Below are 13,866 nucleotides of genomic sequence, written 5' to 3' on the forward strand. Positions count from 1 at the left end.
AAATAAACTTAATCTCGTGATTGTTTGAAATATTTCCAATCAACAATTGTGTGAACTTTGAGTTGGACCTATCACATTAGTTTACACTATCACCACCTACAGCTGCTTACTTGTCATTCTAACAAGTCTTTCGGGGATTTACTAAATAGAGCAAAAAAAAAACCCTCTAAACAGTCGGTAAAAACTTGAGTTCATGATATTCTTGTTGTAAATTCCCAAGGAAAATATAAAAACGGAAAATTTTGTTTATTCAAAAATCTGTTTGAGAGCCAAGTATTTTTTTTTTGTGTACTAATGTTTTTGTTCTTAGCATGAATTTCTTGTGATCCCTTCCAAGCCTGATACTGAACTAATAGAAAAAGAATATCCCACGAAATAAAAACGGTTTTAATAATCTTGATTAGAAATACATCATTTAACTAAGTACATATGTATGTATGTCTGTCTGTATGTTCCGCTACCAGTCCTAAGTTTGAAACGTTGACTCATCAACGTGAAGTGGATCTTTGTGTACTGTAATACATAGTACATACTTATAAAGAATAATGTTATATGTGTACATGAATAAATATGCATTTATTATTATACTTTCTTCTAAAGCCACATAAAACAAGACAACTCAAAAAATAAATCCAACTATGGTATACCACAAAGAGACCATTTAATTAACGTTCATACACGCACAGAAAAAACATGTTTGGACATGGTTGCCGCATCCATTTAATGCTTATTTAGAGTATGTAATGGTCGCGAAAACCATGTATTTTGTCTTTGTAAAAATAATTTTCGAGCGGAGAAAAATATATGTTGGCAATAAGCATTTAAATGGTTCTCAAATGCCGCAAACATGTTCTATTATTTAAATGATAGAATTGAGACCATTATATGGTCAGGAAAATCATGTACCTGACCATTCAATTTTTTTTACTTTTTTGCAGAGAAAAAAGTATTTTTATAGTTTACGTATAGACATGTCTACAACCATTACATGGCCATAAAGACCATGTACATTGTTTTCGTGACCATTTAATTTTTTAATTTTTTTGCAGCGACAAGAATTTTATAAAAACATTGAGCAGGTACACAGTTTTTTCATTTTGCGCGTCAGTCGTGTATTGATTGTTTCTTGGAATGGATGGAAAATACGGATTTACTTTGTTTTGTGTTAATTTATTTATTCAGAAGTGGCACGTGGTTTTATGTGAACACAAAAAAGGAAAGTGTAATTGAAAAATGTACCTGTTTTTTGTTCTGCATTTTGCTATATGGATCATTTATTTTTATTTGCAGTTAGATGATGCCTGCGTTTGTACATTTGATGGGCACGATGTAAATATGGAATAATTACTTATTGTTGAAATTGAAATAAAATAGAGTGTGTAAAAATATATGATGTTTGCTTGAACGACATTATAAATACAAATAAACAATGAATTAGTTTATAAATAAATAAAAACAAATAAATAAAGTTAATTTTGTGTTTTCTTTTCTCAAGTGGCGTCCTTTTTTCGACGACGAAAAAAGTTTTTTCATAAAGATCAAAACATTTTAGGTTGTGACCATGTTTTTTTAACTGGAAGAAAAACATTTTGAATGAATACCAAAACATATTAAATCGTGACCATTGTCTTTTAATGGAAACAAAATTCTTTTTATCAATATAATAACATTTTAGATGAGGACAATTGTATTTTTCTTAGAACCATGTTCACTGAGCCAACATGGTTGCAGGTTAAAATGTTACATGGTCGCCGCAAAAATAGCTGCTATCATATTATTTTGCTCTTCGAATATGATTGTGACAATCATGTTTCTTCTCTGCGTGTACTTATTGTTTTGTTTTATTCTATTTTTCTGCAATGCTGTCACTTGTATTTTATTATTATCATCTCAAAATTACTCTGCTATCATTTTCAAAAAAAAAAATGTTATCATCACGTGATAAACAAATTTTATTCTTGATAATATCTAACATAGTGTAGTTTTATTTTACAAGCAATAATGAAAGATAGAAATAGAAAACAACAATAACAAAATGAAAAAAATATTAATTATCCCAATTAACATTTTAATTAAATAAAAACGTATTTATAAATAAAAGAATAACAAACTATATTCGGAAATAATTAGTTTCATATTATTCATTGATTCACTAAATTTTTACTCAAATCTAATGAAAAATCTAACTGTAATTATAATCGAAAAATTCATAAGCATAAAATCTTGTAAATGTACAAGAGTATTATTTCAGCTAAAGGAAAAAAATATTTTAAATAAATAAATAAAAACATTTATTTATTTTTTCTACCAAAAACAATTGAATTTTTAATTGAGCTAATTAAAAAATTAACTGAATGTAGCGCAAGAAACCAATTAGTTTTATAATCAAGTATATTTTTATACACACCACCATACACAGAAAAAAATTTCACGAAAAATTTTCCAATTAAAATTTTAATTGAGTTTTAAAAAATATTCAATTAAAAATTTAATTTAATCAACAAATTTTTTAATTGAAACAAAAATCAGTCATGAAAATTAATAGTATCAGTTAATTTTTTAATTGAATCAATTAATTTTTTAATTGACCTTCAATTAATTTTTTAATTGATACTATCATTTCTGTGATTGAAGACATTTCAATTAAAAATTAATTGGATCAATTAATTTCGTGATTGAATCAGATTTTTTTTGTGTAGGATGGTGATGGGGGTATAATAAGGATGTCATTTCATTTATAGCGCATTCAAATATCGATTTCAAACTATATATAGTATATATATTCCTTATGAGGGAGAAATTCTAAGGCTATATTACGATGTACGTCTGGCTGTCAATCTGTTGTAGTCACGCTACTCGTCTTTTGTCTGCAGACAGGTAAAATTCGACGATGCATTTTTTCACCAAATGTTTCGACTTCTTGCGTATATACTTTAATCCGATGTTCAAGAAGAGATTCATTAAGAGCTGCGATAAAATTTGTATACGTCAGACCATGTTTTGATATAGCCTCCATATAGACCTCATGATTTGACTTCTGAGGGCACACTGAAAAAAATACTGTCGTGAGGCAAAGAGTTCATGCCCTTAAAATACGAATGCAAATTTTGCTTAGCATAACAGGTTGGCTGATAAGTCCCTGGTCTGACACATAGATGGCGTCGCTAGTATTAAATGCATATTATTTTTATATAGTACCAACCTTCAAATGATTCGTGTCAAAATTTGACGTCTGTAAGTCAATTAGTTTGTGAGATAGAGCGTCTTTTGTGAAGCAACTTTTGATAAAATACTGCTTTCTGAAGGGAAAAAATACGTTGGAAGCAAAAACTTGGCTTGATAATGACTTTCCGGACTCTGCCCCAGGGAAATCAACAATAATTGATTGCTATGCAAAATGCAAGCGTGGTGAAATGAGCACGGAGGACGGTGAACGCGGACGCCCGAAAGATGTGGTTACCGACGAAAACATCAAAAAATCCACAAAATGATTTTGAATGACCCTAAAATGAAGTTGATCGAGATAGCAGAGGCCTTAAAGATATGAAAGGAACGTGTTGGTCATATCATTCATCAATATTTGGATATGCGGAAGCTCTGTGCAAAATGGGTGCCGCTCGAGCTCACATTTGACCAAAAACAACAACGTGTTGATGATTCTGAGCGGTGTTTGCAGCTGTTAACTCGTAATACACCCAAGTTTTTCCGTCGATATGTGAAAATGGATGAAACATGGTTCCATCACTACACTCCTGAGTCCAATCGACAGTCGGCTGAGTGGACAGCAACCGGTGAATCGTCTCCGAAGCGTGAAAAGACTCAAAAGTTCGCTGGCAAAGTAATGGCCTCTGTTTTTTGGGATGCGCATGGAATAATTTTTATCGATTATCTTGAGAAGGGAAAACCCATCAACCGTGACTATTGTATGGCGTTATTGGAGCTTTTGAAGGTCGAAATCGCGGCAAAACGGACCCATATGGAGAAGAAACAAGTGTTGTTCCACCAAGACAACGCACCGTGCCACAAGTCATTGAGAACGATGGCAAAAATTCATGAATTGGGCTTCGAATTGCTTCCCCACCCACAGTATTCTCCAGATCTGGTCCCCAGCGACTTTTTCTTGTTCTCAGACCCCAAAAAGATGCTCGCAGGGGAAAAAAATTGGCTGCAATGAAGAGGTGATCGCCGAAACTGAGGCCTATTTTGAGGCAAAACCGAAGGAGTACTACCAAAAAATTGGAAGGTCCTTATAATCTTTAAATTTTCAATAAAGTCGTGATTCGACTTAAAAATGGGTATCTTTTCATGAAAGGAAATTTTGGTTGACTAATGTCAGCTTGGCTTTAATAATTCTGAAAAATTCTTTTTTATTAAAATTCCTGTACTTTAATTATAAGACTTTAATCTTGTTGTACAGGATATGCTTAAATAAATAAAAAAAAATAAATAAAACTAATGAAATGAATTTTTTGACTTTTTTGCATCTTGGCTACAAAGCAAAAAAAAACGTTTAAAACTAAGATATCTTTCAACACTTAATTTTAAAGACGATTATTACTTAAAACATAGCATTATTTCTACTTGAAGTTATTTTGAAAATTTAATTTTTCGTTAACTCGTTTTTAAAGGACTTTGAATTTTCCGCTTCTTTGACTTGGAATCAATAACAAACTTATTAGTCTAAAGACAAAACCTTTGAAACCGGGAATGATTTTCTCTTCAGTGCATGGAAGTGGCAATTTTCATCCAATTTGCTTGAAAATTGAAATATGGAAGTATTTTCTATTTAATATAGCCCCCATAAGGACCAATCTCCCGATTTGACTTCTTGAGGTTGGAAGCAGTAATTTTCATTTCATTTCCTTTCTTTTTTATGAAGTTTATAAAGAGCCATAGCAAATTTGGTATATATCGGTTCATGGTTTTATATAGCCCCCATATAGATCGATCTCCCGATTTGGCTTCTTGAAGGCATGCAAATCGCAATTTTCAGTTGATTGTTGGTAAAATTTTTAATAGTTCAAGACCTGCAGTCGGAAAACGGAAAAAGTGGTAATTTTTTTCGACATTTTTGGGGTTTTGAGCATGAAGAATTTACTTTTCTCCTCTCATCGAGTACTTTCGGCTAGCATAAGTGGTTTTTTGGATATAGACTGATGATCCATTTCGACCAATAGCCTCCACAGTACAAAGAGTATGAGTATCGAATCATATAAAAAGCGACATTTTCATACGATTTTTCTGACGCTTATACGGAAATTTATGAAATTAAACAAAAAATTTTCCCATTTTTGCATGTTTGTTGGAGGGCACGTACCGAATTGCAACCGGATCGAATGAAATTTGCTCTTAAAAGAGGCTCTGGAGGTCGAATTTGAGAATCGGTTAATCGACGGCTATATATATTTATGTTTGGGTATAAAAATTATATGTTTTGAACTCAAACCCAATATTTTTAAATGCAAACATAAAATGTTCATAAACTAGCATAACATGTTTGAGACATATATGTTAATATGTTAGAACATATTATGTTTGGGACATAAAATTTTTGTAAATATGATATGCTTAGATGCAAACATATATTAATTTGGAAATAGCCTATAAACATATATGTGTTTAGAAAGAGAGACCTAGAGAGTATGCTGCAAGTACAATAATGGAAGTAACCAATTGGCCCTTAAAAATATAGCCACACAAAGAAAATTTCATTAAAATTTTTACTACCGGTGCACCGGTGTATGCCCTAAGGTGAAACATAATATGTTTGAACAATACAAACAATATTTTGTTTGGACCAATCCTGAAAATATATATGCTTGAAGCAAAATTTGTTTGGGGTATATGTTACAGAAGCGATTTTTTTGAGGGTGTAAGGACACTTCCATTTCTTAGTCTTAGGGAAAATATTAAATTACAATCTCAACTATTATATTCAGGTTAATTTAATAAAAGACTTTGTTGTTATCCAGATTCCTAACAATATTTTCCAATAATGGAAAACAGTTTAGCTAGCTTTTGTTCACTGCCCCAGTTCTATTTCTACCTATTAGTTATAATTAGTGAACCCCATTTAAAAATCACGAGTATATTCGAGAAACAAAACAGAAAAAAATACTTCCTAATCTTTGAAATATTCTTTCTTGTAAAATCGATAGATATAATTATACTGACAACATAAAAAACAAGCGATTAACGCTACAAAGTGAATGTGTAAACATTATTCGTTGTTTTTGTTGTTCTTGTTCTTGACATTTTTCGTTCCCGTGCTTTCCACAAAAGTTGCAGTTTTTAAGTCGTTTGTTAATTGGTTTTCCTATCTTGATATATAAATAACATTTGTATGTTTAATATTAAATTACAGTATTGTTAATGGGATGATAAATTATTTTTTAATTTTTTTGTAAGAAGAGTTCTGTTAACTAGGCGGCGAGGAAAATTACTACTAAAATTTGTGATAGACAAAATAAACAAATGTGATTTTAATAATAATTATATATTTTATTTAGACATTTATGATTAGTAAACTAAGAACAATCCTCTCCAATATCCATGGAAATAAAATTTTGAAAACATTTTCTACAGAAATATAATTTTGAACAAATATTTATAAAAATAAAATAAATTTTGGGAAATTTTTCTATAGAAATAAAACTTTGACAAAATTTCCTATAGAAATAAAATTTTGACAAAATTTTCTATAGAAATAATGAATGAATTCAATAAAAAAAAAAAAATAAAAAAAAAAATGTTGACAAAATTTTCTATAGAAATAAAATTTTGACAAAATTTTCTATAGAAATAAAATTTTGACAAAATTTTCTATAGAAATAAAATTTTGACAAAATTTTCTATAGAAATAAAATTTTGATGAAATTTACTATAGAAATAAAATTTTGACAAAATGTTCTAAAGAAATGAAATTTTGACAAAATTTTCTATAGAAATGAAATTTTGACAAAATTATCTATAGAATTAAAATGTTGACCAAATTGTCTCTAGAAATAAAATTTTAACAACATTTTCTATAGAAATAAAATTTTGACAAAATTATCTATGGAAATAAAATTTTGAAAAATATTTCTAAAGAAATAAAATTTTGACAAAATTTTCTATAGAAATTAAATTTTGACAAAATTGTCTATAGAAATAAAATTTTGACAAAATTTTCTATAGAAATAAAATTTTGACAAATTTTTCTATAGAAATAAAATTTTGACAAAATTTTCTATAGAAATGACAGTGGCATAGGAAAAGAGATATGTTTGTTTCGAATTTATTTGGCATAAGCCGGCTATCAATGTAAAACCTTTTTTCGGAGGGTTCAAGTGTGGTTTTTGTTGGGTTTAATAAACTGCCTGAATTTATTCTGATAATTGGTTGATAGTTTTGCTGCAAGTAGAGGATGCTGATGAGGAATGTGGTAATTCCGAAACGTGCGTCCATCCAACCATCTTGCAGTCTATAGGGCTTTGCCCAAATAAATTTGACAAACATTCTTTTCCTCTGTTGGTTAAGCTACTCTTGTAGTTTAGTCAATGTATGGTTTTAAGCTGGAAAAAAAAATAAAAAAACGACAACAATGCTTAAAGAACAAAACCAACAATAACAAAACAAAACAAATGGAAAAAGAAGAGGAGGCACGCTCAAAATAAACCCAGCCATGTGAATTCAAATCGATGATTTGACAGTGGCATAGGAAAAGAGATATGTTTGTTTCGAATTTATTTGGCATAAGCCGGCTATCAATGTAAAACCTTTTTTCGGAGGGTTCAAGTGTGGTTTTTGTTGGGTTTAATAAACTGCCTGAATTTATTCTGATAATTGGTTGATAGTTTTGCTGCAAGTAGAGGATGCTGATGAGGAATGTGGTAATTCCGAAACGTGCGTCCATCCAACCATCTTGCAGTCTATAGGGCTTTGCCCAAATAAATTTGACAAACATTCTTTTCCTCTGTTGGTTAAGCTACTCTTGTAGTTTAGTCAATGTATGGTTTTAAGCTGAAAAAAAAATAAAAAAACGACAACAATGCTTAAAGAACAAAACCAACAATAACAAAACAAAACAAATGGAGAAATGAATTTTTGAAAAAATTTTCTATAGAAATAAAATTTTGACAAAATTTTCTATAGAAATAAAATTTTGACAAAATTTTCTATAGAAATAAAATGTTGAATAACTTTTCTATAGAATTTTGACAAAAATTTCTATGGAAATAAAATTTTAACAACATTTTCTATAGAAATAAAATTTTGACAAAATTTTCTATAGAAATAACATTTTGACAAAATTTCCTATAGAAATAAAATTTTGACAATGTTTTCTATAGAAATAAAATTTTGACAAAATTTTCTATAGAAATAAAATTTTGAGAAATTTGGTAAAATATTCTCCAATTTTTGGCTCGAGTGGAAACATTGGTCCATTTTGTGTTATGGGCCCCTCATCCCGGAGAGAAATTTTATTATTTCTTACAAATGATCAAACCTACGTGGTATGGAAGCAGAAACCGAGATATACTCAAAAGTATAACCTGTTTGGGAGCCACCTTGGTGCAATGGTTAGCATGCCTGCCTTGCATACACAAGGTCGTGGGTTCGATTCCTGCTTCGACCGAACACCAAAAAGTTTTTCAGCGTGGATTATCCCACCTCAGTAATGCTGGTGACATTTCTGAGGGTTTCAAAGCTTCTCTAAGTGGTTTCACTGCAATGTAAAACGCCGTTCGGACTCTGCTAAAAAATTGAGGTCCCTTGTCATTGAGCTTAACATGGAATCGGGCAGCACTCAGTGATAAGAGAGAAGTTCACCAATGTGGTATCACAATGGACTGAATAGTCTAAGTGAGCCTGATACATCGGGCTGCCACCTAACCTAACCTAACCATACCCTGTTTTCCAGACCAGCTGGGGAGTTGAGATAGTTATTTAGAAATTTTTAGTCAAAGAAAATTTTTTTTCCATGTAAAAATGCCCAATTTTTAGTCGAATCACATAACTATCAAGACAAAACGACTTCATAGAAAAGTTTATCTTATATGCGAAGCAAAATTCGCTTTCGTATTTTAAGGACAAGAAATCTTTAGCTTCACGACAATATTTTACGATGTAAACGGATTTAGTGTCAATTTCGGCCATATTAATCCATTGCGGTTCCTCAAACTTCTTTGTTCGTCCTCTTCGTGACTGTTCCATTTTGTTGAGGTTAATCCTATAAAATTTGTGTAATGTCCCTCAGATTCGCCTAGGTCCTCCACCCATAGGCCTCGATGAAAGCGAGAATACTCCTCAGACTCTAGTTTCTCAAATCTACACCCAAAGAAAAAATATTATCCTCAGGAACGAAATTCCCTTTTGTTATAAAGTATTTTCTTAAAGAGCAAATAAATCCGAATTTGTGACATTTGTTGCAACGATTTTATCTAATGACTTTTATTTACATCAATAGAAAATTTTTTAGCATCAAAAGAAAACTTAGTTTGTCTAAAATTTCCTTCCACAAAAAATAAAACTCTGTTTTCAGTGTATCTGTTTTCTTCTAAAATATAATGCCGCTTGCTTCTTCATTTCCTATAATGTCCAGATTCCCAGCACAGAGTTACATTATGCCATTCAGTGAGAACCGTAATCTCTATGCGACAGCAATGACTATCGATGGAAATTCTAATATTGCCTATAAATAGCGGAGTCATCGATAGTTCTGCAGCCTTTTGTAAATGCAAATGTCTCCTTTTTGTTTTTATTAGAAGAAGGTGTGAGAAAGAATAAGAAGTAAGTGGTAATTAAAAATTCGAAAATGTCTTTAAGTTGTCGTTATTTTAACAACGCATTATGAAAACTTAAAAAATGGAATACAATTCAGTTCAATGTTCGCATGATGTAGTTCATTTTACGAAAATAACAGTTGTAAGTTTTTTCTGTGTATAATAAGTGAAGTAACGGTTTTCTCAAACCTGTTCTATAATTTTAATATCAAAAGAAAACTTCGCTTGTCTAAATTTCCGTTCCTCAGGAAAAGAAACTCTTCTTTCAGTGTATTGCTCTCTCACAAAAGGGAATTTCAATGCAATCGTTTTGCACCACCTCTAGACTGAAACTTTTCTTCAATAATAAATCCCCGATTGGTCCCTGCATCACTTGATCAACAAGTGAAGTTCTTTATTGCTAAACCCGTTTTGATGTTAGGAAATTTTTTATAAAATGTTTTTTTTTTTTGTGGAGAAACTTGGGACATGGGTTTTACAAATTAACAGTGTAATTTCATTGTATTCACAAATACCTTTGGACTTAACAATCATCCTACAAAAGTTCCCCCAACAGAGAGGAAGAAAAAAATCCTAAGTGTGTTCACATTTCACCTTGTCCTCTGTGAGGTCTGAAAAGTTTAAAGACAATTGGATTATCGTCAAATTTCCTAACGTCACATGCATATACAGCGGCCTAATAGTCACGGCAACCGAAACCTCGACCTTCTTGTTGCATAGAACCAAGCTATTTCTAATACAACCCCCCGTCCAACTGAAGGCTCTAGACATTTCTGAATTTTGAGCACTAAGAGCGTTAGACATATTTGCCGGGATTGACCATTGTTGCTGGTGGTCGTTAGTCGCTAACAATGTCCAGCAGGGAAAGTGCCACAAACCTACAATTATCGTCTCAGCAATGTGGAAGCCCTATATGATAATATCCGCATCTATGAGGAAATAAGATGGGTCTATAAGCTTTAAGCAAGGATAGTAAGAGAAAGCAAGAGGAAGACCAACACGACACTTACTGGCTATATGTTTTGGTCATATTCACGTGTATGTATGCCAGTGAGGGTAGTGCAAATAGTTAGCCTGGAAATAAACTATTGTGCTTGTATATGTGTCAGAGGGTCATTCTAGACCTTTATTGGAAGAATGGGGAAATGACGATGGTCAGACCTTACCTTAACTACTTCAAAATTTTAAATAGTTTGCAAACAAACCTCAGTCATAATCGTTGTCTCTCCATGTTCAGCGGCGTGATTTACTGTCTTGTTTTCTAAAATCATATAGTGTGCCAATTGCTATATTAAAAATTTAAAAACAAGTTATTTAAAAAAAGGTGAAATTAAAAAAAATTCTAAAATAATATGAAATAAATGTTAAAGAAGCAAACAAATATTTAGAAGAAAGAAAATTATTGAAAAACATTTTTGTGGGCTTTAAATTTTCACTAAATATATTCATAAATTAAACTAAACTTTTTGTATTTTTTAAGAGACTATGAATACAAAAATGATTTTAAGTATGTGGACTGTTGTAAATAAGGACTTTTGCTAATTTTAAAAGTGATTAAAACTAATATAAATTTTGTCCATATTATGTAGAGTGAAAAACTTATAATTAAATTATCGTTACAAACTGTACCTATGTGGAAAATCGATTATATCCCTGTATATGGTTTGTCATAAATATAAATTTTTATGATTTGTTTAATTAAAACACCAAGAACCTATTGAGTGGTTGAATCATATGTTTTATTACTACAACATATAAAACTCCAATTTTTACCTTTTGTTTGTACACTCAAAAAACAGTTGACTTGGATACAAAGATTTTGAATTCCCCATAAGGATTTTTGGTATTGATACAAAGCCAATGATGCGCCTTCTTTAAAATAAAGGCATATTCCAGGGACCTATCTGGCTTTAAATTTAGACTCCATAAAATTAAAATTAGGACACGGACCTCATTTATGGAATTTGCATTCTCTTTTTATGATATATTAATAAAGCTAGTATTCGCGTACAAACATCTGCCAGTTTAAAAATCTAATTATAACAGATACTTCAATTTAAAAAATTAATTATATCAATTAATTTTTTAATCGGACCAATTAATTTTTAATTGACCTTCAATTAATTTTTTAATTGATACTATCATTTCTGTGATTGAAGACATTTCAATAAAATGACAATTAGTTGAATATCAAAAACGAAAATACAATTAAGTGACCCAAACAAGAACAGGACTAAAGAACAACAAAAAGATAGTAGGATGTCAGCCAGAAGAGTCGTGGAATTCATTACAGGTTCCTAGAATTGAGGGTACATTAGTGCCGAATAGAAGCTGATCATGGTGCATGTAGGGTGCATTTTAAGGATGAAGAGACGTAGGAATACTACCCTGCCGTTGCCATGTGTTTACTAAATATAGAGACCCCATATGTGGGAAGCGCTGATTCAGGGCCTGTACCAGCTTGGAAAGAAATTGGGGATTGAGTGAAATAAGGGTAAGATATAGAGACCCCATATCGGTGAAGAGTTGATTCAGGATCTGGACCTGCTTGGAAACGAAACCGGTAATTTCTTGAAATTGTAATCAACTTTTTTGCGAAATAATTTCAAACGCATTTAACACGAAGGCAAGTGAACTTTGAGACCGCAATGTGAAAAGCGCTGATTCAGGGCCTGGACCATCTTGGAAACAAATTGGGGATTGAGTGAAATAAGGACATGATGGAAAGAAGATGTTAGAGTGTAAAACATTAAACATTCTAGTAAACTGCATATTAGACGATTATCTAACCATACTCGAATTTCTTCCAGCATCTTGTGCTTCTTCTATAGTATAGTCTCGATTTATATCTAACTCCGTGAGATGAGAAGAATAATGTAATTTTATAATAAATTAAAATATCCAAATTGGAAGTTCTACTCAGCCAGAGATGAAATATTTGTATAGTCAGGCTTGTGGAGATTTGTATCTGTCATATGTTTTTCAATAACTTAATAATGTGAATTCCTTAATCTTCATGTCCAATCAAATGATTAATATCAGGCTAACATAAAAATAGTTTTTGATTAAATTTAAGACAATGTGAAATTTGTGGCACTCTATTAAAGTCGTATGTCTATGTACTAGGGCAAATTTTCTTTAATGTAAAGAACAACATTTATGATCCGAAGAAAAGTTTGTATTAAAGATAAAAAGGTTTCATATGAAGGCGGATATATGTTTTGAATATTTTGCATCTTTGATTTAAAGTCCTTTTAAATTAAAAAAAAGTTTCAGTTATACTTTTTGTCTTTATAGCAAAATTACAACAACATATTGCATTTAATACCGATTTCTATAATAAAAAAGAATTGTGTCATATCTTTTAAAGCGAAGTAGACCTCAGTTTAACAGAATTTTCTTTTATGTAAATATATATATATATATATATATATATATATATATATATATATATATATATATATATATATATATATATATATATATATATATATATATATATATATATATATATATATATATATATATATATATACATATATATATATATATATATATATATATATATATATATATATATATATATATATATATATATATATATATATATATATATATATATATATATATATATATATATATATATATATATATATATATATATATATATATATATATATATATATATATATATATATATATATATATATATATATATATATATATATATATATATATATATATATATATATATATATAGGTTAGGTTAGGTTATGTGGCAGCCCGGTGTATCAGGCTCACTTAGACTATTCAGTCCATTGTGATACCACAGTGGTGAACTTCTCTCTTACCACTGAGTGCTGCCCGATTCCATGTTAAGCTCAATGACAAGGGACCTCCTTTTTATAGCCGAGTCCGAACGGCGTTCCACATTCCAGTGAAACCACTTAGAGAAGCTTTATATATATATATATATATATATATATATATATATATATAATATATATATATATATATATATATATATATATATATATATATATATATATATATATATATATATATATATATATATATATATATATATATATATATATATATA

General features: G+C 30.2%; 1 protein-coding gene across 5 annotated transcripts in view; it reads left to right on the forward strand.

Moving 5' to 3' along the window:
- Galphaq (G protein alpha q subunit) overlaps positions 1 to 13,866 on the forward strand; it is a 68,317-nt gene that overhangs the window by 14,470 nt on the left and 39,981 nt on the right. For 3 of the 5 annotated variants that reach the window (XM_075312216.1, XM_075312215.1, XM_075312214.1), the window contains exon 1: positions 10,938 to 11,088. The exons of 1 other annotated variant lie outside the window; for it this stretch is intronic. The gene's annotated coding sequence lies outside the window, so the exon portion shown is untranslated. Of the gene's footprint in view, positions 1 to 10,937; positions 11,089 to 13,866 lie in introns of those variants that run through there. One more of the 5 variants, XM_075312212.1, reaches the window with a different exon arrangement.

Source organism: Haematobia irritans, chromosome 5, assembly GCF_050003625.1.
Source record: "Haematobia irritans isolate KBUSLIRL chromosome 5, ASM5000362v1, whole genome shotgun sequence".
Classification (NCBI taxonomy): domain Eukaryota; kingdom Metazoa; phylum Arthropoda; class Insecta; order Diptera; family Muscidae; genus Haematobia; species Haematobia irritans.